General features: G+C 44.3%; 1 protein-coding gene across 1 annotated transcript in view; it reads left to right on the forward strand.

The window, feature by feature from the left end:
- Nucleotides 1-5,737: 5,737 nt before the first annotated feature.
- LOC102450753 (fibronectin type-III domain-containing protein 3A-like) overlaps nucleotides 5,738-24,125 on the forward strand; it is a 109,855-nt gene continuing 91,467 nt past the window's right edge. The window contains 1 exon segment of the mRNA XM_075940788.1: nucleotides 5,738-5,863. The gene's annotated coding sequence lies outside the window, so the exon portion shown is untranslated.

Below are 24,125 nucleotides of genomic sequence, written 5' to 3' on the forward strand. Positions count from 1 at the left end.
GGACTAAGCCTAGTTCGAACTTACTAGTTCGAATTAAGGGGTGTGTAGCCCCTTAATTCGAACTAGTGGGAGGCTAGCCCTCCCCAGCTTTCCCTGGTGGCCACTCTGGCCAACACCAGGGAAACTCTATTGCCCCCCTCCCAGCCCCGGACCCCTTAAAGGAGCACAGGCTGGCTACGGTGCCCGTGCCAGGTGCAAGCCTGCCAGCACCCAGCTAGCAGACCCTGCACCTGGCACGGCTCGAGCCAGCCACCCGATGCCCCCCAGCCCTCCCCCTCTTGCCGGGACCAGGCTGGCGGCTCCCGGGAGCTTGCCCGGGACCGCAAGAGGCGGGCACCCGCCTGGTCTAGTGTGGACATCGTGGATCTCATCCACGACCTCCGCAGTAGGCACAGGAAAGTGGCCGTTTAGGGCAGGAAAACTGCCAGCCTGGCCACCCAGGAGCAGGTGTGCATGAAAATCAAGGTGGTCCACTGAGACCCCCCGACCCTGAGCCCTGAGCTTACGATGGCCATACTGGGTCAGACCAAAGGTCAATCTAGCCCAGTAGCCTGTCTGCCGACAGCGGCCAACCCTAGGGACCCTGGAGGGGGTGTACCGAAGACAGTGACCAAGCCATTTGTCTTGTGCCATCCGTCTCCAGCCTTCCACAAACTTTGGGCAGGGACACCACTCCTACCCCCTGGCTAATAGCACTCCATGGACCCAACCTCCATGACTTGATCTCACTTCTCTTTAAACTCTGTTCTAGTTCTAGCCTTCACAGCCTCCTGCAGCAAGGAGTTCCACAGGTTGACTCTTTGCTTTGTGAAGAACAACTTTCTGTTACTAGTTTGAAGCCTGCTACCCATTCCTTTCCTTTGGTGTCCTCTAGTCCTTCTATTATGGGAACTAATGAAGAACTTTTCTGTATGCATCCTCTCCACCCCACTCATGCTTTTATAGACCTCTATCATATCCCCCCTCCATCTCCTCTTTTCTAAGCTGAAAAGTCCCAGTCTCTTTAGCCTCTCTTCATATGGGACCTGTTCCAAACCCCTCATCATTGTAGTTGCCCTCCCTTCTCCCACCCTCTCTCTTCCCCTCTCCCACCTCCTTTTCCCAGTCTCCCCCAGTTTTGTTCAATAAAGAGAGATTCTATTTTTGAACACAATTGTCCTTTATTTTGTACATCAGGAAGGGGGGCTAGGGAGGGGTAAGTGGAAGGAGGTGAGGGAGGAATGGGGTACGAGCTCCCGATGGGGAGGACTGGGCTGGCTCTGCGGGCTTCTGGGGGTGGAACCTCTCCTGCAGCCCCCCAATTGCCCCCTCTACCCAGATGGCAGCCTGCGGCAAGTGCAGCCGGTCTGATGGCCGAGTGCTGTGATGTGCCCAGTGTGGGTACTCCGGGCAATCCAAGCCAGGACTGCTTTGCAAGCGGGGCACCCCTGAGAACTGTCTGTCCGGGGTGGGGGTCGGGTCCCTTTAAGCACAGCCCTCGGCTAGCCTGAGCCAGCAGCTCCACGCTCTAAGTCCTCATCTGCTGCCCTGTTGGCACTGCTTCCGGCCATCCTTAACCTCGGTTCAGGGTCCACTCTGTGTGGACATGCTAGTTCAAATTAGCAAAACACTAATTCGAACTAGTTTTTTAGTCTGGATGCGTTAGTTCGAATTAGCTTAGTTCGAATTAGCTTAGTTCGAATTAACTAATTCGAACTAAATTAGTTCAAATTAGCGCTGTAGTGTAGACATACCCACAGAGTGTTCCTTGAGTAATGAGTTTCTTGGAAGAATCACCCTTTTAACATGCAGGCAGCCTCATTCTGACCCAGCTGCAGTTTCTCAATGATGTTAAGGAATTAAAAAATAGCATAGATAATTAAAAAGAAATTACAAATTCACTCCGAACTTGTACAGAAGTCTTTCAGTATGTACTTTTGCACGTGCAGACACATACAGAGAAAAGGATAATACTTAACAACTTTCCAATCTGCTCCATCATCATGCATAAATTTACAGAAGATTGTGCCCATTCTTTCATTGCTTTCTAGCTTTTTTCAAATGCAGTCTTTAGTGGAAAGTGTTAGTTAGTAGTCAAAGGACCAATATGACTAAAACTATTTGTAATGCTGTTTTTTCTAGTGGAGTCTACATGATGAATGAATGAATGAATGAATTAATTACAAGTTCAGCAAACAATAAAGCCCTGATTGGCTGTTTGAAAGGCATCTAACTAGGTAAGGTAGTTTTTTTTAGTGTTGCTAGCTTAGAACATCAAGCCAATCACTTCAGTCTGTAAGGAAAATCCCTCTGTTTAGGTATGACTATACTACAGCGCTATTTCGAATTAACTTAATTTGAAATAGTTAATTCAAATTAAGCTAATTCAAAATAACGCATCTATACATAAAAACTATTTCGAAATAGCATTTTGCTATTTCAAAATAGCACGTCCACACTGAGTGGACCCTGAACCAAAGTTAAGGCTGGCCGGAACCAGTGCCGGCAGGGCATCACGTTAGGACTTAGTGCGTGGGGCTGCTGCCTGAGGCTAACTGAGTTCTGTGCTTAAAGGGACCCTATCCTCACCCCGGACAGACAGCTCTCAGGGTTCCCTGCTTGCTTGTCTACTTCGATGAGGGACAGCAAAGCAGTCCTGTCTTGGAGTGCCCTGAGTGCCCGCACTCAGGAGACCACAGCATTCGGCTACATGGAGCCAGAGCTGCCCCTGGCATGCCAGTGCATCTCGTGGGGTTGTTGCTATCAGCCCAGCTGCACTTGCTAGAGGCTGACATCTGGGGGGTCCATTGAAGAGCTGTCAGGATCCAGGAGACCCTGAGGGAGAGCGTCCACCCTGAGGAGCCCTCAGAGCCTCCCTGGTCCTCCCCACGGGGGGCTCATACCCCATTCCTCCCTCATGTCCTTCCACTTACTCCTCCCTAGCCCCCCTCCTGATGTCAAATAAAAGACACATATGTTCAAAAATAGAAACTGGGTTTATTGAACAAAACTGGTGGGGGGAATGAACCTCTGGGGAGACTGGGAAAAGGAGGTGGGAGAGGGGAAGAGAGAGGGTGGGAGAAGGGAGGGGGAAACTGGGAGGAGGGAGCTGGAAGGGGGAAGCATGGGGAAGAAGGGGGAGGGGAAGCTCAGGGCTCAGGGTCGGGGGACTCGCCGGACCAACCTGACTTTCATGTAAACCTGCTCCTAGGTTCGCATGTGGCTATTGGTGGCCAGGCTGACAGCTATCCTGCCATAGACGGCCACATTCCTTCATCTTGTGCGGAGATCGTGGAAGTTGGGGGCATCCCCCCAAATCTGAATAAGGTCCATGATCTCCACCCTGGACCAGGAAGGCACTCACCTTCTCCAGCCCCTGTCAGGCTCCTGGGAGCTTGCAGACTGCTCCTAAGGAGCAGTGGAGGGCTGGCTGCCAGTGGCTTGCTGGCTCATGTTTTGGGGCCACTGGATCAGAGGCCCCGGTGGCCACTGCTGGCTCTGGGCTGGTAGGCTTGGAGTTGTCCAGGCACTGTGGCCAGGGTCTACCCCTTTAATGGCTCTGAGGCTGGGGGAGAGGAGAGTAAGTTTTCCTGGTTGTGCCCAGAGTGGCCACCAGGACTCCCTGGGAAGGTGCTTGAGGCCCCCTATTTTGAATTAAGTGTCTACACAGCACTTAATTCGAAATAGCTATTTCGAATTTGGTGTTACTCCTTGTAGAATGAGGCTTACCAAATTTGAATTAAGGGCTCCAGTATTTCGAATTAAATTCAAAATAGTGGTTTGCATGTATAGATGCTAGGAAAGTTATTTCGAAATAAGGTCTGTTATTTTGAATTAACTTTGCAGTGAAGACATACCCAAATTTCAGAAAAGAACTTGGATAGCTTTTCTGACGTGACAAGACTGGGGACAAATCACAGATGATCTTCAGAGCTCTAATTGAATGAGAACAGGAATGAGTATGATTAGAACATGGATCTGATCTGGAACTGAGAATACCTGGGTTCTATTCATATCTTCGTGACTGTCTTGCTATGTAACTTGGGCAAGTTATAGAACTCCCCTTTATCTCAGTTTACCCAATAGTAAAATGAGTGTCATACTAATTAGCCCTTTTAAGTAATAATATTAATACTGCTTATTCCTATTAAGGAGCTTTTAAACTCTTTTGACTTTTTTATGTGTTATGTGTAATCCATTTAGCCATGTAAGTAGTGAAGATAAAATATATTTCATCTCATCCATGTTCATCATCTTAATCATCTGTGATAGACAGAAAATAACTGATATATTCTCTGTCCCTCAGTGGTTAGTGCCTATAATCACTGCCAGATTATCTGTATATTTTATATCCATCTGAATTTAGGGAGTGCTTTGTGTGCTAGAATATCAGGTGAGCTGGGAATTTGATTATCTAGCCTCCTTCACTTCTGGAATTATGTTACTCAGGGCTTGTACACACTAGCACTTACGTCAGTATAAACGCATGTCTCCTTGGGTGTGAAAAAGCCATACACACACTGACTGACATAAATTACACTATCCTAAGTGCTAGCATGGACAGAACTATGTGGGCAGGAGAGCATCTCCTGCTGACATAGCTACTGCCTCTCGCAGAGGTGGATTTACTATGCCAAAAGGAGAGCATTCTCCCATTGACATAGCATGTCTGCCCTAGGAGTACTACAACAGTGCAGATCCTCCACCTTAGTAATTCTAATGTAGATTAGCTCTCAGTGAAATACCAGCCAGCAAAGTATGAAATGCAATATCATAGAGTCCTAGCCTAGCTCCTTTTTCTTACAGTTAGCTAGTCCTAATAAAAAGCTACACATTTCACAAGAATAGTTAAGAATGAAGAGAACTGTGAACTGGCCTGCCTAAAGTGTTTTCTTTCCTCAGGTTAGCAAGGTGTCAAAGAGAGCTAAATTACATGTTGTTAAGGTTAACTCCAGTTTTCATACTCTCTACTTTCTCCTCATTGCACATGATACAATTTAGCAAGCTCCCCTGCCTTCTTAAAATCTGCAGTCTATTCATCTGCTGGTTCTACATTAGACCCACCTAAGCACATCTATACTCATTGATTCATGGTCTTTAAGGCCAGATTCCCATTTGCAGAATGGGGTTTTAGATCACTATGTCCTGAACAGCTCAACTTTATATGGAAAGACTTACACAGGGGCCCAATTTTACACACTTATTTGGCTCCACATGGGCATACGGGCCCACACATGCAGAACAGTCTCTGGTGCTTCCTCTGTAAATTCTTCTGGGCAGTGACCTTGCCTTCATTTGCCTACACTTCATTGTGGTAGTAATACAAATAATGAATAACAATAAGTCAGCTGGTCTTATTATCTTATGATCACATCATCCTCTATCGTGGCATTTCTCAAACTGTGGGTCCCAATTTTGAGGGGGTCCCAAGCAACATGTGGGGGGTCACGGTATCACAAAATTTGAGAACCCCTGCTCTATCATTTAGTGATCTTATTTTAACGTTTCCTTTAGTTTTGTAATAATCTGCTTCTGAATTTATAGAGATGTAGAATCACAATCTCCGATTATGCTTTCATGTACCCTGCCATTATACTCCGATTTGAACTATATGGGTACCAGAAAGAACACCTAAAGTCGTTTTCATTTGGAACGTCCCCTCCCGAGTCCTTTTTCCGGAATGAAGGATTCAAATTGGGATGCTGGTGTCATTACATTGGTTGTTGCGCACGGCCGCTCTTCCTAGTTATCACGCCAGGCAACGCCTGGACCAGCTGCGCGTGCGCAGTTCCCGCATTCCATCATGGCGGAGCCGTCTGGCGGCGTCTGTGGCGCTTGGCAGCGCTGAGGTTGGGCAGTGGCTGGGCTCGTGCGGAGTCGCTGGGTGAGTGCCGTTACCCGAGCCCGCCTGCCGCGGGGCGCTCCCGGCCGGGCAGCGCGTCTTCCCGGGCGTCCGGCGCCAAGAGCCGGGGGGAGGGGTCCTGCGGGGGCAGGGGCGCTTGCGGGGCGAGGCGTAGGGGGCGCAGGCGGGCGGGGGCAGCGCGTGCACCGTGGGGCAGTCGGGTTGAGAGGCGGCGGGGGGGGGGGGGCGTGCAGAAGACTCGGGATGAGGCGCGGGGAGCGCTCCGTGGGGGCGTCGGGGGCAGGAGGGTCCGGAGGGCTCTGGGGCAGGGCGCGCACCGCGGGCGGTGGGGGGTAGGGAGCGGTGTCTGACGTTTGTCCCGCTGCGGATATCAGTTTCCTCCCCTCTTCCGGGGGGCAGGCAGGCCGGGGGCTGAGAATACCCTCGTGAGCTCCCCCTTTGCGAGGGAAGTTTATTCCCACGAGTCCACCCCCATCTCCCCTCTGTGTGCCATACGAGGCAGCTGGAACATAGCCAGCCTTCCAGTTGCCTCCCCTTCCAGGGGTGGGCTATCTCCAGCGAGTTCCCCCTGCTTATCCCCTGCTACTTTCCGTTTATTTATTTATGGGGGGGGGCGGGTTCGAGGTTTGGAGTCCCTCTCTTTCCTCCCCCCCCCCCTTCCCCGGCAGCCGGCGCTGCTGCCTGCAAATGCCACGTAGCCTTCTACTTGTTCCCCTTGACTGGAGTGATCAGCAAATAGAGATTCAACAACTCCTTCAGCCTCTCCCCTCCAGGTGGGAGGTGGGTAGGTTGGTTCTGCCATCTGAGCTATGGTTAGCCACTGTATTTACCCTGCCCTGTGCCTCTCCAGCTAGGGGGAGCTGTGAAGGTGGGTATCGTACTGTGTCTACTTTTGGGTCTGGTTCTATTATTGGCGTCTGACAAAAGGTTGCTTCCGTTACTTTGGTGTGTAGGGCTGGTGCTTGAGATTGAGGGGGTTCCAAGGATCCCTGTTCCACAGTCTGCCCTTTGATAATTTTCCTTCTTAACAATTATGGATAGTGTGTAGCTATAATTTCTTTAACTAGCCCTGGGTGGTACATAGGTGGCACAGCAGGTGTATTTAGTTCAATTTCTCAGTATTTATTTCCTGTTTATGACTGTTCTTTTCTTATCTACCTACTTATTCTTGAATAGCTTTAAAACTGAAAATAGGCTAATTTGTTTTTGAAATTGCTATATAGATTCTGAATTATGGCAGCATTATATGAAATCTTAATTTTTTTAATAAGGACTAGAATTTTCCAACTTGAAGCTAGTAGTTTTTTGTTTAAAAGTCCATTTCTTTCCATGGCATTGAAATTTTGCTTATCAGAAATCATTGCAAGCTTTGCCAAAAGCCTAGGTATTAACATTGACAAAACAACTAATTGGGCAGTAGAACTACAGGGTCATGTCTATCCTAGTCATAAGGGCTATCTGTGTTAGGTATTTATATAGTCTGCAATATCATAGTGCCTTACAATCTTTTATTGTATTTATCCACACAACAGTCTATGAGGTAAGCAAGTGCTGTTAGTCCTATTTAACAGATGTATGGGACATGAAGCAGAGATACTGTCCCGAAATTACACCTTAATTCTGTGGCGGAGCATGGAATCAAATCCAGATTTCCTTAGTCCCAGAGTAGTGTTCTAATAATTGGACCATCCTTTCTGTATTTTAAGCCAATAAGAATTTAAAATTAATACATAAATCCAACAAAATTGTGGTAGTTTATATGCTGTCTAGTGTCTTTATAAGAAAAAAACCCTATCCCTGCCTTCCAAATTCTTCAAGTAAAAGGCAAAAAGGAAATATGTGAAAAGATAAATATGAATAACGGAAAAAAATTAATTTCTTGATCTAAATTTATAATATAATATTGATTTTTGTGCCTATTGAAAAATGGCTAGCTGATATGCTCTCTTTCCAAGACTTTAATCGTACTGTGTTCTAAGTCTTTCAGTCTGTGAGATCTTTGCATTGCATTGGGATCTCTTGACACTAGATTGGATCAGATAAGTCTATTTTATAATAGAGAGTTGAAAGGTCTTCAACCAGTTCCATCTTTCCAGTATGTTAAGGAAAAAGTGTGGTGAACCTTTTTCCTTATATTCTGACTTGTAATTTTTAATTACAAGATTGTGAAAAGATCCCCTGTATAGACCATCTTAAAGTGTTTTTTTGGTACAAGCTCTTACAAGTAGATCACTCATAGGTTCAGGATTTTTATAATAAGTTTTTATTTTTCAAAAACTTGGCCTGGGCTGCAGTTAGGCAGTACCTTGGTAACGAATCTGAATAATTATAACTTCTAGTATAATATCTGTAGACATGAATATTTCAAGTAGTTTTCACTTTTAAAGTAATATGAAGATCGCTTATTTCTTTTAAAACTTAGCTATTAATTGTACTAAAGATTATACCTACCAAAATTTCCGAAGAATTGAAGGTTGAATTTATTTGGAAAAATAACTTATAATATGCACACTTGTAGAGAGAATAAAGATAACTCTTATCTACACAAATGTGTTTCCTGCCACAGTCCTTGATCACACGCTATGTCCTTCTTGAGGTTAAGTTGAAACCAATTTTGCAACAAAGTCAAGCACAATATTTCAATAGGACATTTTAAAGTGGTTTGGTGTTTTATTGTTTTTGGAGAGGGTAACATTTTGTATTCTAACTATGTGTGGGTCTGTCAATACTAATAACAATCTTTTTGTGTTTGTTTGGAAATTTTGGTGAGACCTTTAAAACTAAAAAACTTTCTGCACTATGTAGATAGTAAAAATTCCAATGCCCTTTTTAGGGATGTAAAATAGTGGTTAAACAGTTAACCATTTAAATAAAATGCTTAACCAGTTAATTGTGATTCTGCAAGGGGAGTACCCGGCCTGTGTCCTGCCTCCTGGGCTGTGGGGCTAGGGTTGCTTTTGCTGCAGTGGCCAGCAGGGGTCCCGCCTGCCATCATGTGGGCCATGGGACTGGTGCTGCTACATGACCAGGTCAGGGTACCACCACCCAGCCCAGTTAACCTAAGGTTTACTGGGTAACCGGTTAAACTGGGGGGGGGGGGGGGCGCTAGCTTCGCGTCTCCCTGGTCTGCTGGGGGGAAGCAGCTAGTGCGGGGTTGCCTCACCCCATTTGTAAGTAGGGATCCGATGTAAGTCGGATCCATGTAACCCGGGGACTGCCTGTATTTGTCGAGCCCTGCTCATATTAATAAGGTTGTGAAAAGTAGTTTTAGATTTCAGAAGGGAATAATCTTTATTTTAATTACAAATAGACTTGTTGCTAAATTTCAGATTACTATGAATACCAAACTATTAGGTCTTGGTATCAAATTATTGCTACAAAAATATAATGTAATTGTTTCAAAATTCTAAGTCCTGTTAATACCAGCAAAGTAACTTTACATTTTTATTTCACCTGCTTTCTAGTGTGCAACATAAGGAAAATTCTGATTAAATTTGTCCAGGTCAAGATGGTTAGTTTTCAGCTGTTATCTTTACTGCAAGCCAGACCTAAACTGAAAAGTTTTGGATTCCTGAGTGAGGAGCACACACTGAACTCTTTATTACATTCTTGAAGAGCTTATTGTAAAAGCAGCGATAATTTATTCTTTCCGTGGTGCTAACACAATCCTTTCTGTGTATCGACCGGCATAGACAGACCACTGGCTCAGAGCCCTTAGTCTATTTCCCATCTTAATGTAAATCTACTATTGTTCTCTCTCTCTTGATATGGAAACTGCCTCAGTTTTCTGGAGGTTCATTTTTTTTCCAATATTTAGACCTGGATCTTAATCACTATATGTGACTAAAATTGACTTGCTTTAGCAGATCATATTGGATATCTAGCATTTGCAAAGACCTTGAAGTGCTTTGCTTGGCTCTCATCATTGACTTAAGGACAAGGAAGTTTTAATCTTTTAACATACATACTGTTTGGATGTTAGAACTTGGTGCCAGATCCATCACTCTATTTTATTTCAAGTAAGATGCAATTACTTGTTTTATAGGCTAATATGAGTTTATGGTGACTTTTATATTTTAAATGACTTGATTAGACTTAATTAGATACTGCCAACTTTGGTATAGTACTTCATTTTTCTTTGTAATATTCTGAAGGGGAAAATGTTTTTCCTTGAATACTCTTCCCGTATCTTGAATGTAATATTTGCTTTTAACAACTTCAGTGAATGCAGTACCTTCTACTGGAAAACTCTTAATAGAGACATTTTTGGAGTTAGATTTTTAATTTTATAGCTTCAGAGCTAGCGCAAACAACACATTTTCTAAGCCACACAAGTAGAAAAATGTTTGTCTTTTTCCCCCTTTAAATTTCCTATCACACAATATTTTAAGGTAAATCAAATTTGGAGATATTTGCCTAACTTTATAAATTGATTTTTAATCTTTTCCAGTTTTTTAATAATCTGGCAATATCTCTAATGACTAGGGCCATAATTTCCAAAAAATGCATTATATACTAGAACATCTTGATTATGCTGAAGTTATTTTTCCAATACTTACATAATACAGATGCTGTTGACTTTGTAACTGAGTTCTTAACATGGACACTATGCTACAGCATATCTGTTGTGTGTATACTTAAAATAAACAAAGTTGTAGTGGATCCTCTCTACTCATTAAATATTATGTTACCGAGGGAATGATGTGCCCAATATTTAAAAATTCTGTATGTTTTATTTATCAGAATAACCCTATATAATCATGCCATTTTCCATTATCTTGGTAATTCATTTCAAAATAACTGTCAGCAAGTATGTCTATAACAATACAGATAACAAAAGATTTAAGAAATGTTGTTTGATAAATTCCTTACTAGGGGTATTAGTACATCTGTATGGTTCCATAGAGCAGTGTTTCTCAACCCTTTTTTTATAAAGTATCCCTTAAAAAAATTGTAATTACCCCCAGTACCTACAGTTTTCAGACACAACATTTTTTTCTACCATTGCAACACATTTATTTAAACAACTTAATCGTAGCTGGGCGGGTGATGAAATTTTTGCGTGTAAAAAGTACAAAAATAATAATAGAAATGTAGCCGTGTTAGTCTGGTGTAGCTGAAACAAAAAACCCACGAAAGCTCATCACCTAATAAACCATCTTGTTAGTCTTTAAAGTGCTACATAGTCCTGTTTTTTTTTTTTCAAAAATAATAAAGCACTGTTAAAACTTAAAAAAAAAAAATCAGTTTTCTCCAAATTTCAGTTGTGGTGTTGTACCCACCAGACTTCTCTCGAACCCCTGAGGGTACTCGTACCACTGGTTCAGAGAGACTGCCATAGATCACGTAGTAATATTAATATTTCCATTATGTCAAGCATAGAAGACTTCATGGGTATGTCTACATCGCAAAGAAAATAATTTTTGGCCACTGATGTCTGGGTTAGGGTTCAGGAATGCTTAGGGTGTCATGGGCCATTTTTGTCAATGTTATGGTCCTATGACTTTAATAAATCTTATTATTTCAGTTATTTAAATATTTAATAACAGTGCCATGAAATTTCAGGAGTCCTTACCCAAAAAGAAGCCATTTCATTGTAGGGTTGTGGTACCCTAACCCTGGAAGGTGGGGGGGGGGCTGTGTGTGTCTGGAGGTCTTGATGCATATGGATTGGTTAGATAAGAGGACAGCTCCATACACAGTGATTCCCTCCTCTTGTGGCTGGGGAGTGATAGAGGCAGGAAGGGGTGTGTGTGCATGGTGCTTCCTGCACCTAAGGGGGATTCACAGGTGTGAATTTAACTTGACTTGGGTGCAGCCCAGGAATAGGAAGCACCATCCCCCCAGGCCAACAGGGACTAACAGCTCAAGCACAGTTAGAAACCTTCGAGTGGGTGTCCCCAGTCCTGCAGGTCCCCATCTCCAAATGCACCTTGGTAGCGAGAGGGACAGTCTTGCACACATGACCAGTTCCACCTCCGAAGCGGAGATTTGTCTCTGTTGCTCTTAATATGCCTACTCAGGGCCAATGTTCCCTTGTAAGATTTTCCATCCATGTGCACTTGTTCGGATATGTGCCGTGGTGTCACCCAAGTTATTAACAAATCTTGTATATATTTTTTTTAAAATCTGTGGAAGAAAGAATACTAAAACAAGGGATAATTAACATGGTATTTGACTTCAAATGTCTATTTAATATGAAGTCAAATACAAAAATTTAATATTGCAAAATTTTCAGTAGCCAACATCCTCTGTTTATAGCCCTCTATATAGACCTTTCCCCAGCTGGGCTTCTTCCTCAATTAGCTTTCTGAAAGGAGAGCCAGATTTTTGTTAATTGGCCTTTCAGTCTAACATTTCTGAGCTTGTGTAGGATACACTCTCCATTGCACACCTAGACAACGACTTACTGAATATTTCTCCCCATTCACATTGTGTTTCAGGGCTATATCTTATTTTAGATCAGAGGTGAAGTCACTCCTGTGTCTACCCACCACTGCCCTCAGGTTTTTTTAGACTTTTTTTATGTATTACACATAAATAGCTATCTGGAATGCTTGTTCTGCACACGACGTAAATCGGAGCTAAAGCTCTTTGATGAATCAAGTGCAGACTTCCCTTGTCTGATTTGATCGCCTCATAAGCATTCTTCAAAGTTTACATATGTATTAATAAAAATAATAATATTCTTTGCTTTATGCCAGAGTGCACAGGCAGTCCAGCAGTAACTTGGACAGCTCTGTGTCAGGGTGGCCTGTGCATTCAGGACTCATGAGTGGCTGGGCAGGGAAACTAAATCCTTTCTTCTTTATACTCTCTCAGGTGGAAACTTCCTTTCCCCTCTTAGGCTGTCGTGTGTGTGTGTGAGTAATGTGTAAAGAAGGGAAAACGGAATGTGGGGCCACTGGTGATGTAGTAGTAGAGGATTTATATTGTGTATCATCTATTTCCTGTTTGGGTTTTTTTGGTCTGGTTTTGTAATGGCAGTGGGCCTGCTGAACGCTACGTATGTTTTACTATTTTAAGACATGTTTACAAATAAAGGATGTAATGTTTTCAAGAAAGTGTGTTGCTATCTCTGCATCACGCTATACCATCATGATTAGAGATGTTAAAACTAAAAACGTGTTTAGGAGCAATTAAGCACTAGTAAGAAAACAGTAATCCTCTGTTTAGCTAGAGCTACATTTTAGTACATTCCTTTTGTACATCCATTTTACCCCCACCCTCTCACAACCAAATTCATTATTCATCGTGTCATTCTGACTTATTCTGCATTACAGTCAAGCCCATACCTCACACTGGTACTGTCTTCCATTAAGAGGGGGTAAATCATTTTACCCTCACAAGCACATTCCTGTGGATACTAGTCCCACTCTTCCGTTGGGCCATGAAAGTCTGTGGACCCCAGCTCTGGCTCCAGCTCTGCTGGCCACCATGTGGCCCCCCAGTTCTGGCTGCCATCATGCAGCCCTTGCCCTGGGACAAGCCCTGGCCACTGCCACCAGCTTACCTTCCACATCATGGAAGCTGAGAGCTGCTGTGCAACTCTGCTGATGAGGTGAGTGGGAGTCAAATTCTTTGTGCACACCCATGCAGGCATACACCCTTGAGGGAACTATGCTCAGAACCACTGCCGAGGCAGGGTAGGTGAATCAATTATTTTGTTGAGAGAGTAAAATCTGAGGGGAACTTGAATTCTGCTCTTGTGCAGTGGTGCATAATTCCCTCAAGTAAACTTAAGACCATATAGGTACTGAGAGTCATACACAATTTGGCTGGCCTTGAAATTTATTTACCTGTCTTACTGGTATTGATTATGGGCTGCTCTCTGGTGTGTCTCACCTGTTTTATTAAATGTGCCATGTGGGTTTTTTGGTGTCAGGAAGTCTTCAGCGAAAAGGGGGCTACTTTCACTTTAATTTTTACCTCCATTTCTTAGTTTATTGTAATTGTGAGCAGTATTCCTTCTAATTTTTCCCATACATGTGTAGATCAGTATTCTCTTTTAATCTGTGGATTTTTTCCATCCATGTGTAGAATCAATTTTTGTGCACACCAATGCATGTGTGTATGTGCACCACCAATAGAAACAAACAGCTTAGCTTGGGCACTATGTTAAAATCAGCTTAGCAGCATTTGAATTTCTCCTGAGCAGTCACACAAACATACAGCTTACAGGGATCACAAGTGTGGATTGAATTTTGTTACATGTACCAATATATAGGTGATTTTGTTACATGTACCAATATGGACAGATTACCTCCATATCTGTGCACATGACAAAATTCAGGTGTTAGGGGTGGGGGTGAGAGGCTCTTGAGTGTAGGAGGGAGCTTAGGAATTGCACAGAGGGTTGGGGTGCAAGAGTGTGAAGGCTCTGGCTATGGGTGGGACCAGGATGAGGGCTCCATCTTGGGGGTTTTGGATCTGGGGTGCAGGTTGCCCAGGGACTGTGTAGGGAGAGAGGCCTTCCCGCAGCTCTCTCCTCCTGTAGCAGCACCTGGGCTGGGGCTGAGAGGTGCCTCCCCTGGCCATGGCGTGTTTAGGTTGAGGCTGGGTTGGGGATGAGAGAGGGGCAACTGTCTCCCAGCTGCTGCGAGTCTGGGCAGGGGCTGGAACCAGCGGTAGAATGCCTCTCCCCAGGCCGGGATCTTACAGGGCGCTTAGGTTCTGAGTTGGCCAAAGTGTCTCAGGTGCAGAATTTTCACCTTTAAAATCAATAGGCACAAGATCAAGACAACCGTGGGTAAACAGCAATCAGAAATAGAACCCTCCTAGTTTTATGCCTTGTTCTGTTAATATTATTCTTCCTGAACATATGGAACTGACAATGTTCTTTTTCAGTTGTTTAGTAACATTTTAAAGTGAAAGAATGGAAATGAGTGTCAACATTTTAAAACTTGGGACTTGAAATATTTCTTCTTTGGAAAAAACTTGGCAGAGTTATGATCCAGTGACTAAATGTAGGTGAGAGAACATAAACTGATAGATGATGTCCTTTCATTTCAAATGTTTTTCCATATAAATATTGCTTCTATAGTTAAGTTTATACATGTTTAATAAATTTTCACTCAGCAATGTGACTAACAGACTAGATATAAACAATTTAATTAAGAGCAGTGCAAATTTATCTAATTTGTGTTAGGTTCACACTTTCTTTGCTGTGTGGTGTTATCTTACTGGAGACTTGCGTAAGTGACATTTTAATATTTTAACTTGCTTTCTATAGGTAGCAGAAGCTATTTACTTGCTTACAACAGAAGATGTGCTGACAAACAGCAAGGAAATGTTCAATCCTAATCAGTAGTAATGATAAAATAACTAGATGATATTTCAAGTTTTAAAAAAATATTGCTATTAGATTGAGGTTTCCACTTAGGTTTAAAAATGAAGGTGAATCTGAGTAAACTGAATTTTGTTTATCTAGTTTATTTCTACCTACAGCAGGGCTTCTCTAGTTTTCGTACCTTCCCTGTCCATACCTTCACTGTTTTAAGAAAGATTCTTATGGATTGTCTTCTCTCTTATTTATAACTCCATAATAGCCTTGCAAATACTGTAGTTCTTTCATGAAAAAATTGCTGCTATGTTAGAAATAGTAGTTAGAAATTCTTTTTTTAATATCCTTTTTAAATGAAGATAAGCTGCGTGAGCTACCAATTGGGAATCTGTAAAAGAGTAATTTTTGTTTAATGTGTAGAAAGTAAGTGGCTGCAGCATAGAAAGTTTTGTGAAAAGCAAAAGAACTTTCTGATAGATGCAATGCAATTTCTTATCTCTTGCTGGAAGGCTGAAAGGAATATGTCTTGAATCTATCATTTAGTGCTTGTGTGGGGTCTGAATCAAATTATCCATTTTTGTGCTTATACTAATTGGAACAATGATGAGAGAGAGAGATGTAGAAGTGCTATACACACATACCTTTATGTATTGTCACTTATAAAGTGTCTTTTGATATGTTGCCAAGTGCTATCTGTTTGTCTGCAAACAGTTTACAGCACAGGTGGGCATCGGATCTGGCCTGCCAGGCGGGTTGATCCGACCCGCAGAGGTCCTGTTGCTCTCCTGCCCCCAGGTCAATCAGGGGCTAGGGACCAGGGAGCATGTGGCGCTTAGTCAAACCTGTCAGTTGTTTCTAAGCGCCACATGCCTGAGGGCAAAGAGCAAGAGACATTGCGTCCTTCCCCCTCACTCCCAGGATAATCAAGCTGGGGGAAGTGGGAGAAGTCTCCTCCCACCACAAAGGGCAAGGGAAGCTAGAGGCAACCGCCAGCTGTTTAGAACAGCTGGTGGCTCTCTCTGTGGAGGTCAGAGGGAAAGACTTCATGCACTCCCCCATCCCCAAACCAATCAGGTTCTGTGGGCAGGGAAGCATGGAAGTGTCCTGGCTCTGCCCATTCCACCTGAGGCCCTGCCCCTTCTGGGGTGGCCTGGAGCCACTTCAAAAATTTCTGAAGTGGCCCCCAGTCAAAAATTGTCCATCCCTGGTTTACAGTGATGTGTTTTCTCTTGGCTACTACAATTGTATGATTACCCTTTCTTCTCCAGTTCCAGACACACACTTTCTTGCATATAATGAACTTGCATCTTTCAGTAACATATTACAGCTACTACCTGCTGTTTGTTAAAGTGAAATACAGGCAAAAAATAATGCTATTATGGTAGTCAAGATGTGGTAGTCTTTGTCTCATTTTAAGTCCTTGATATGTTTGTGTGTTTGCTGAATGAGTAGTATTTTTTGAGACTTGTAGAACAGCTGCATATCAACCCACACTTGATACTTTAACATGCCATTTTGATCTTTGTAAGGAGTGCTAATCTGCTTATTTGAATCTTCCCAATTAGTATAACTTGTTTAATTTCCATCCAAGACATTAGACAGAACCTGGGAAAAAGCAAGTTGGCTCATGGAGGAAGAGTGGTAGGCTGCAGGAAACTGGAAGACTAAATAAAAAGTAGGCATGTGAACTTGTATCCAAGTACATGGTTAACAGTCTCACTACATACAACCTTATTCCCCTTGCTGGGAGCAGAGATGGGGCCAGGCAAGCTGGTGCATGTGGGGGGCCCTTCCTGCTGGCTACCACAGAGGCAACAGTGCAGGAGGAAGGAGGCACGAAAAAAATTAGTAGTTATACATTCATACAAATATCCCTAATTAATAAGTCCCTGTTTTTATATCCCTAATAAAAACAGATACATGGAAAGAAGTTATTCTGTTATGGAGACTGTTTAACTTCCTCCATTAAAATGAACACTTGGCTGTGTAGGGAGTGGGCCTTCTTGAAACACTGACAAATGAGATTTCATATGCTCCAAGACATCAGCCATGCCTTGGTGTTTTATCCTTGGACTAGGTAGCTATTACTTTCTCAGGTGAAAGATATTTGTTAAACCACATATTAAGTTGACTGTTATAAAGTGACACAATGATTATGCATATCTACTACTATTTTATGTCCTACTGCAAATATCTTCAACACTGATAACTCTATAAAAGGGCTTTGTTTATTTTGGTTCTGCTGTGTGGAAGTTTCCATGACGGTGGTCTACTTGGTTAATCTGTATTGTAAATGTGTTGCTCTAATTAGGATTATTGCCAAACTGTAATACTGAAGTTTTTTTGAGAGAACAGGAATTGAATATTTACAAAGACTTAAGGATATGAAGGTATTAACTTTTTTTTATCAGCCAAGGATTCAAAATATGAAGTAGTGGATTTTAAAATGTTTGCTCAAATCTATTTTATGTTAATTCTTTCTTTTTTTCCCTATTGGTAGTCTCAAATTGCTGCACACTGATGATATTGTCTAAAAGGTTTCTCCACCCATGGAAATAGTTAAAACATGGAATATGTATGTTAGGGATGTGAATGTTTAACCTGTTAACCTTAACCCGTAAGCCTTACCCTTAATGAGTGAGGCTAACTGGTGGGGTTGTAGCAGTCCTTTGCCTGTCGTAGGTGGAGGAATGCTTCAGCCCTGCAGGAGGCCTGTTGTGGACAGAGACTGCTCCAGTGCAGCCCCTACCTGCAGCAGGCAAGGGTGCCCCGGAGGCAGAGACTCTTCTGGCTGGGACACGGGAGTAGCCCCTACCTATGGGGCATCCTGGCTGACCTGAGTAGGAGGGTGTGGGAACGGCCCTCCTGCTTGCCCCCTTTTTAATTGGTTAACAAGTTAAACAGGATTTTACATCCCTAGTCTATGAAAATTAACTTTCTGGTATGGGTACAACAGCAAATAGCTGTAACCTTTGCCTGAAACAGCAAAAAGATCTTAAAATACAAGATTTAAGATTTTATGTAACCAATCAACATCCATCTTGAAGCAGAGCAACCCTAGTTTTTCTGTGCAATACTGTAAATTCATAGTGCTCAACGTTTACCAAAGTGGAAATAGAAACAAACAAGTGGCTATCTTGTTACGGACCAGTTCTACAAGCCAAATACACAGAAAAGGGTTAAAATTGAAATTTATCCACAAATTTAATTCTCACACCTATGGCCTCAGTCGAGATAATGGATGGCTGGGACATTATCAACCAAACAAACAATGAAGATGCCCAGAGGTCTTTCTGTTTAGATTCTTGTGTTAGTACTCTTCCTCTCTAATTGCTATCCTATGGCCCTTATCTGCTTCTTTTAACTATCCAATTTTTAGATGCTTATTGATTACCAGTTTTGCCTGTTTGGTTTTCCCTTTGATATTTACCCTCTGCTTCTTGTTTCCCACCCCCTTCCACTTTTTTTCTTCTCTCCCTCTTTCTTCTCCCCTATTATTTTGGGTCTGGACATCCTAAACTCAAAACTCTGGTCATCTGAAGAAGTGGGCTGTGCTCACGAAAGCTTATATGATACCATATATATGTTTTGTTAGTCTATAAAGTGCTACCAGACTATTTGTTGTTTTTTAAGTTTAAACAAAAAGAGCTAGATAGATTCATGGCGGTTAGGTCCATAGAATAGTGAATTGTGTAGCTTTTTATTTTATTTTTAAAACCCTGTTAAAATCCTTGTCTTCCCCACATCTTCTGGCAAGGAATTCCACAGGTTGACTGTGCTGAGTGAAGAAAAGCTTCCTTTTGTTTGTTTTAAACCTGCTGCCTATGAACTTCATTTTGTGACCCACCCTCCTCCCCCAGTTTTTATATTGCATTAATAAGTAATAACTTATTCCTTATTCACTTTTTTCCATACCAGTTATGATTTTTATAGACCTCTACTATATTCCCCCCCCTTAATCTCCTCTTTTCTAAGATGAAAAGTCCAAGTTGTTTTAATCTCTCTTCATATGGGACTCGTTCCAGCCCCCTACTCATTTTTGATTCATGGAGGTTGGGTCCATCAATGGCTATTAGCAAATATAGGTAGGAATGGTGTCCATAGCCTCTCTGTTGTCATCCATTTCCAGATAAAGAGATCATCTGATGATTACCTGTTGTGTTACCTCCCCCTGGGGCATCTGGTATTGTTTGCCAACAGTGGACAGGATACTGGGCTAGATGGATCATTAGTCTGACCCAGTCCGTTCTCATTTTCTTATGTTTATGTTCTTAAGAACAATTTAAACAGTGGATTCTTGCAGGAACATACTTAATGAAAAGCAACATAGTCTCTTTTGTAAATAATCTTGTATTTTGTCTCTGGAGTTAACTGTGTCCTATTTTCCTAAAGCTGAGATCTCCCAGCTTGAACACAGGCCTAAATTAAATGGTATTTTCCTAGTTGTAAGTATAGACTGTGCATACTTGTTGGGTTGGCTCTGAGGAATATTTTCAGTGCTTGTCACTTCAACTTGTGGTGCCTTTTCTGACTAAAAACCAAATTTTATACAAGATAGAGTATAGAAAAATTCAGTTGGGTATCATGCTGAATTATTTCCAAAGATTTAGTAAAAACACATATTTATATTCTCCCCCGCCTGTTCTTCCTGAACAGTTTATACCCTTCCATGACAGTGCTCCAGTCATGTGAGTCATCCCACCAAGTCTCCGTTATTCCAATCAAATCATAATTCTTTGATTTGGGCCAGGGCTTCTAATTCTTCCTGTTTGTTTCCCAGACTTCTCGCATTTGTGTGCACACATCTTAGATAACCAGTTGATCGCCCTTCCTTCTCCCCTCTGAATCAGGGGTCCTCCTTTGTTGCTCATTCCTCTTTGTGATTCTTCCCGGTGTCCAGCTTCCTCGCTTACCTCAGGGCTTTGGTCACTGACCCCCAATGAACCTAGTTTAAAGCCCTCCTTGCTAGGTTTGCAAGCCTGCCCACGAAGATGCTCTTTCCTCTCTTGGTTAGGTGGATCACATCTCTTCCTAACAATCCTCGTGCCTGGAACAGAGTCCCCTGGTTGAAGAAACCAAAGTCCTCTCTCTGACACCACATGCATTACTTCCTCAATTTGATGATCCCTACCTGTACCTTTTCCTTCAACCAGAAGGATGGACGAGAACACCACTTGCACTTCAAATTCCTTGATCCTTCTTCCCAGCGCTACATAATCTGCTGTGATCCGCTCAAGGTCATTCTTGGCTGTATTGTTAGTTCCTACATAGAGAAGCAGGAAGGGGTAGCAATCCGAAAGTGATTAAACCTTCGGAAGACTCTGTCACATCCTGAATGCATGCTCCTGGTAAGCAGCACACTTCTCGAGATTGCAGGTCTGGACAGCAGATGGATGACTCAGTCCCTCTTAGGAGGGAGTCCCCGACCACCACCACCCATTGTCTTCTTTTGGGGTGGGGGGGGTCTTGGAACCCCCATCCCTAGGACTGTGCATCCCATGCCTTCCGGTCAATGGTGTTTTCATCTGATTTCTTCCTTGAGAGGTCTCTGCCAAAGCATTCTCCACTGCAGTGCCTGTGGAAAGAGCCTGATAGCGGTTATTTACCGCTACAGAGATGGGGGTACCTGAGTTGGCCGCCTTCTCCTTCTAGAGGTTACATGCTGCCAGTTCTCTTCCTGGGTGGGGGGGTGTGGAGCCTGGGGCAAACTCCCTTTTTCCTGCCCCCACTCCATCCATTTCCCCAAGCCTCACCCCCTTCTACCTCCACTGCATCCTTCCCCCAAGCTATGTGATTCGTGGGTTAGGGGGATTATCTGGGGAAGGTCTCTTGTGGGGTGGCAGCTGGGGAGAGGCCTCACTATGGCAGTGGGACCTGGAGCAACTCAGTGGCAAGAAGAGTGACCCGGCCCCATCCTGCACTGTTCCTCCAAGCCCTACATCTCAGCGTGGAGAGGAATATGCAAAGCCTTTTGCCCCAGAGCTAAGATTCCCACACACTTCATTCCAGCTCATTGGTGTAGATAAAAGCAAAAACAAGTTTAACAACAAAAGATAGGTTTTAAGTGATAGCACACAGGTCAAAGAAGATTACCTAGAAAATAAACAAAAAATGCAAACTAATCTTAATAATATGAATATATTGGAAGCAAATAGCAGATTCTCATGCTGAGATGCTGTAAGCAGGCTGCAGCATCCCCAGGTAGAGTTCCCAGGTGTTGGGTTTTAAACTTTCTGTCTGGGAAACAAATTGAGAAAATACCGGACGTATAAATATCCGGTATTTTCTAATTAAATTTTTATTATCATCAGTACGTAGTTGCGTACTGCCACACTGTGAGAGCATGTCTACCAGCCAGGCAGTATGCATCTACGCGGGGGGGGGGGGGGGGGGGAGACTGGGGCCAGATGGAATCCCCGGGGTTGGACTTGCCCGTGCACTCCGCTGGGACCGCATGTGCCTGGGCCAGACCCGCTCCCCGCCAGCTAGTTTCCCACTCCCTCCAACCCCCTCACAACCAGCCCTGCTTCCCGCTGGCTGGTCCCTCTTCTCCCCACCCCCTCCCCCTGGGATCTCCTCCAGCCAGTCCCACTCCCCCCGGACCCTCTCCTGGCCAGCCCTGCTTCCCGCCTCCTGCTCCACCCAACCCCCTCCTGGCCAGCCCTGCTTCCCACCAGCAGGTAACCCTATCCCCAGGTGTTTCATTCCCAGGATAGAAATCTCTTTAGCCTGGCCCCAGCACTTGCCCCTACCCCCCCAGTTCAATCTGTGTACCTCACATGTTTCTAAGTGTTGGCTTGTATAGCAGTGGCCACCATACAGATCGGGATCTACTGGCAGATCTTGGAGCCTCTGAAAGGTGACCCTAACTGATTTGGCCAAGAGGCTATCAAGTGCCTGCATTTCAGTTGGCCCTCCCCCCACAGCGGTGCATCTCCTGCTCTTTGCCTTGGAACTGTACCCTCAGGAGCTTCCTCCTTTCTGGGCAAGGCAGGGAGAGGAGGGGTGTTGATGTCAGGGTGCCCCCTCTCCCACACTGTCTCCTACCTCCACAGAATGGAGAGGGGGCACAACAGGACTTGGGATGGAGTTTGCTGGCTGATTTGGGAGTGGTTCAGGGCCAGGACAAGGGTGAGCCTGTTTTAGCCCCACTGCACCACCACCCGGGAGCCACCTGAGGTAAGCAGTGCCCAGCTGGGGCCCACATCCCAAACCTCTACCCCAGTTATGTACCTCCTCCTGTACCCCAAACCCCTGTCCTAGCCCCAAGCATCCCTGCATCCAAACACCCTTCCAGAGCCTGCACGTAGAACTCCCTTCAGCATCTCAGCTGCCTGCCTCAAGCTCAGCTCAGAGCCCCTCTCACTTCAAATCTCTTAATCCAAGACCAGAGCCTTCATCCCCACCCTCTGCCCCAGCCTGGTGAAAGTGAGGGAGGATGGAGTGAGCAGGGATGGGGCCTCGGAGAAGGGGCACAAAGGAAGTGGGGCAAAGGTATTTGGGTTTGAGGTAGATCTTGGATTGCACTTAAATTCAAAAAGTGATCTCGTGCTTAAAAAGGTTGGAGACCAGTGTTGAATAGGGAATACACCAGATGATGTAACTTCCTGTCTTGTATAGCTTTTGCTGTTAGGAACCCTTTGTTCACCGATTGACATCCCAAGATGGAGTTCAGCATCATATGAACTGCCACATGTCTTTGTATAGTCATAGCAGCTATCATTCACAGGTGTTTAGGAGCTTTCACAGAAGGGTCATAATTAGAGCCCTGTGTAGATACAAAATTTATATCTGCAAAAATGAGCAGTGGGTACAGTAGAGCATCCAGCACAGGGTTGGAAGCAGTTGGGCTGGAGCAGCCCCTGCCCACAGCACAAGTGCACTCCAGCTTAGTGAGCTGGAATGGCATCCTTTCCCCAGCCCCAGTTAATGGGTTAACCTTAATGTTTAACTGGTTAATTAAATGGGATTTTACATCTCTAATATTTGCAGGGCCCTATTCATCAGATGAGGTTTAAGGCCTGTTTTTCTTTCTAATAGCCCATTACCATGAACAGACCCTTCCAAGCCAGCTATCTAGACTGAAAGTCTCTTGTTTAGCATGCATTACCCAGGTGTAACTACATATGAAATACAGAAACAGTCAATATTCATAACTTCAGATACAGAAATGATACATGTAATCATATTCAACAAATCATAAATTTTCCGTGACACTTCACATGACTTGCATAAAATACATCATCATGATTCTTAGGGATGTCTGCTTGTAGTTAACAACACGATTAACCAGTAAGCCTAAGATTATTAGTTAATCTTCTTGACTACATGCATTTTCCTCCCTCTTGCTGCCTCTGATACAGAGGCAGCAGCGCAGTGTGCAGGGGGCTCCTGGGAGTGGGGCTGGGAGCACATTGGCTGCTGGTCCTGCTCCTAGGGACTATCAAATAGTTGTGTAACCGCAGAGATTTCATGCAGTTATATGGCTGTTTGGTTATCCAATATCTAACATTCCTAATTATTCCATCATAATATCATTATGAAGAATATAGGGTGCAGTGTCATAGTCATAAACTCTGTCAGGTTATACAGGCAGTCCCCGACTTACGCGGATCCGACTTATGTCGGATCCGCAGTTACGAACGGGGCTGCCCCAGAGTACACGGACTGCGGGACCTCGCGGTCCTGCCGCCCGTGTACTCTGGGGCTTTGCTCTGCGTCTCCCTGGTCTGCAGACCAGGAAGACGCAGAGCAAAGCTGCGGAGGGGCTCGGGTAGCGGGGTAGCCCTGCTGCCCGAGCCCCCCCCCCCCCCGCCCGCGCGGCTTTGCAAAGCACGGGGAAGCCGGCGGCGGGGCAGTCCAGGCGCGCCTGGGGTGCCCCACCGCCGGCTTCCCCGCGCTTTGCAAAGCCGCGGGGGGGAGGCTCGGGCAGCGAGGCACCCCAGGCGCGCCTGGACTGCCCCGCCGCCGGCTTCCCCGCGCTTTGCAAAGCCGCGGGGG

The sequence above is a fragment of the Pelodiscus sinensis genome, chromosome 13, assembly GCF_049634645.1.
Source record: "Pelodiscus sinensis isolate JC-2024 chromosome 13, ASM4963464v1, whole genome shotgun sequence".
Taxonomy (NCBI): Eukaryota; Metazoa; Chordata; order Testudines; family Trionychidae; genus Pelodiscus; species Pelodiscus sinensis.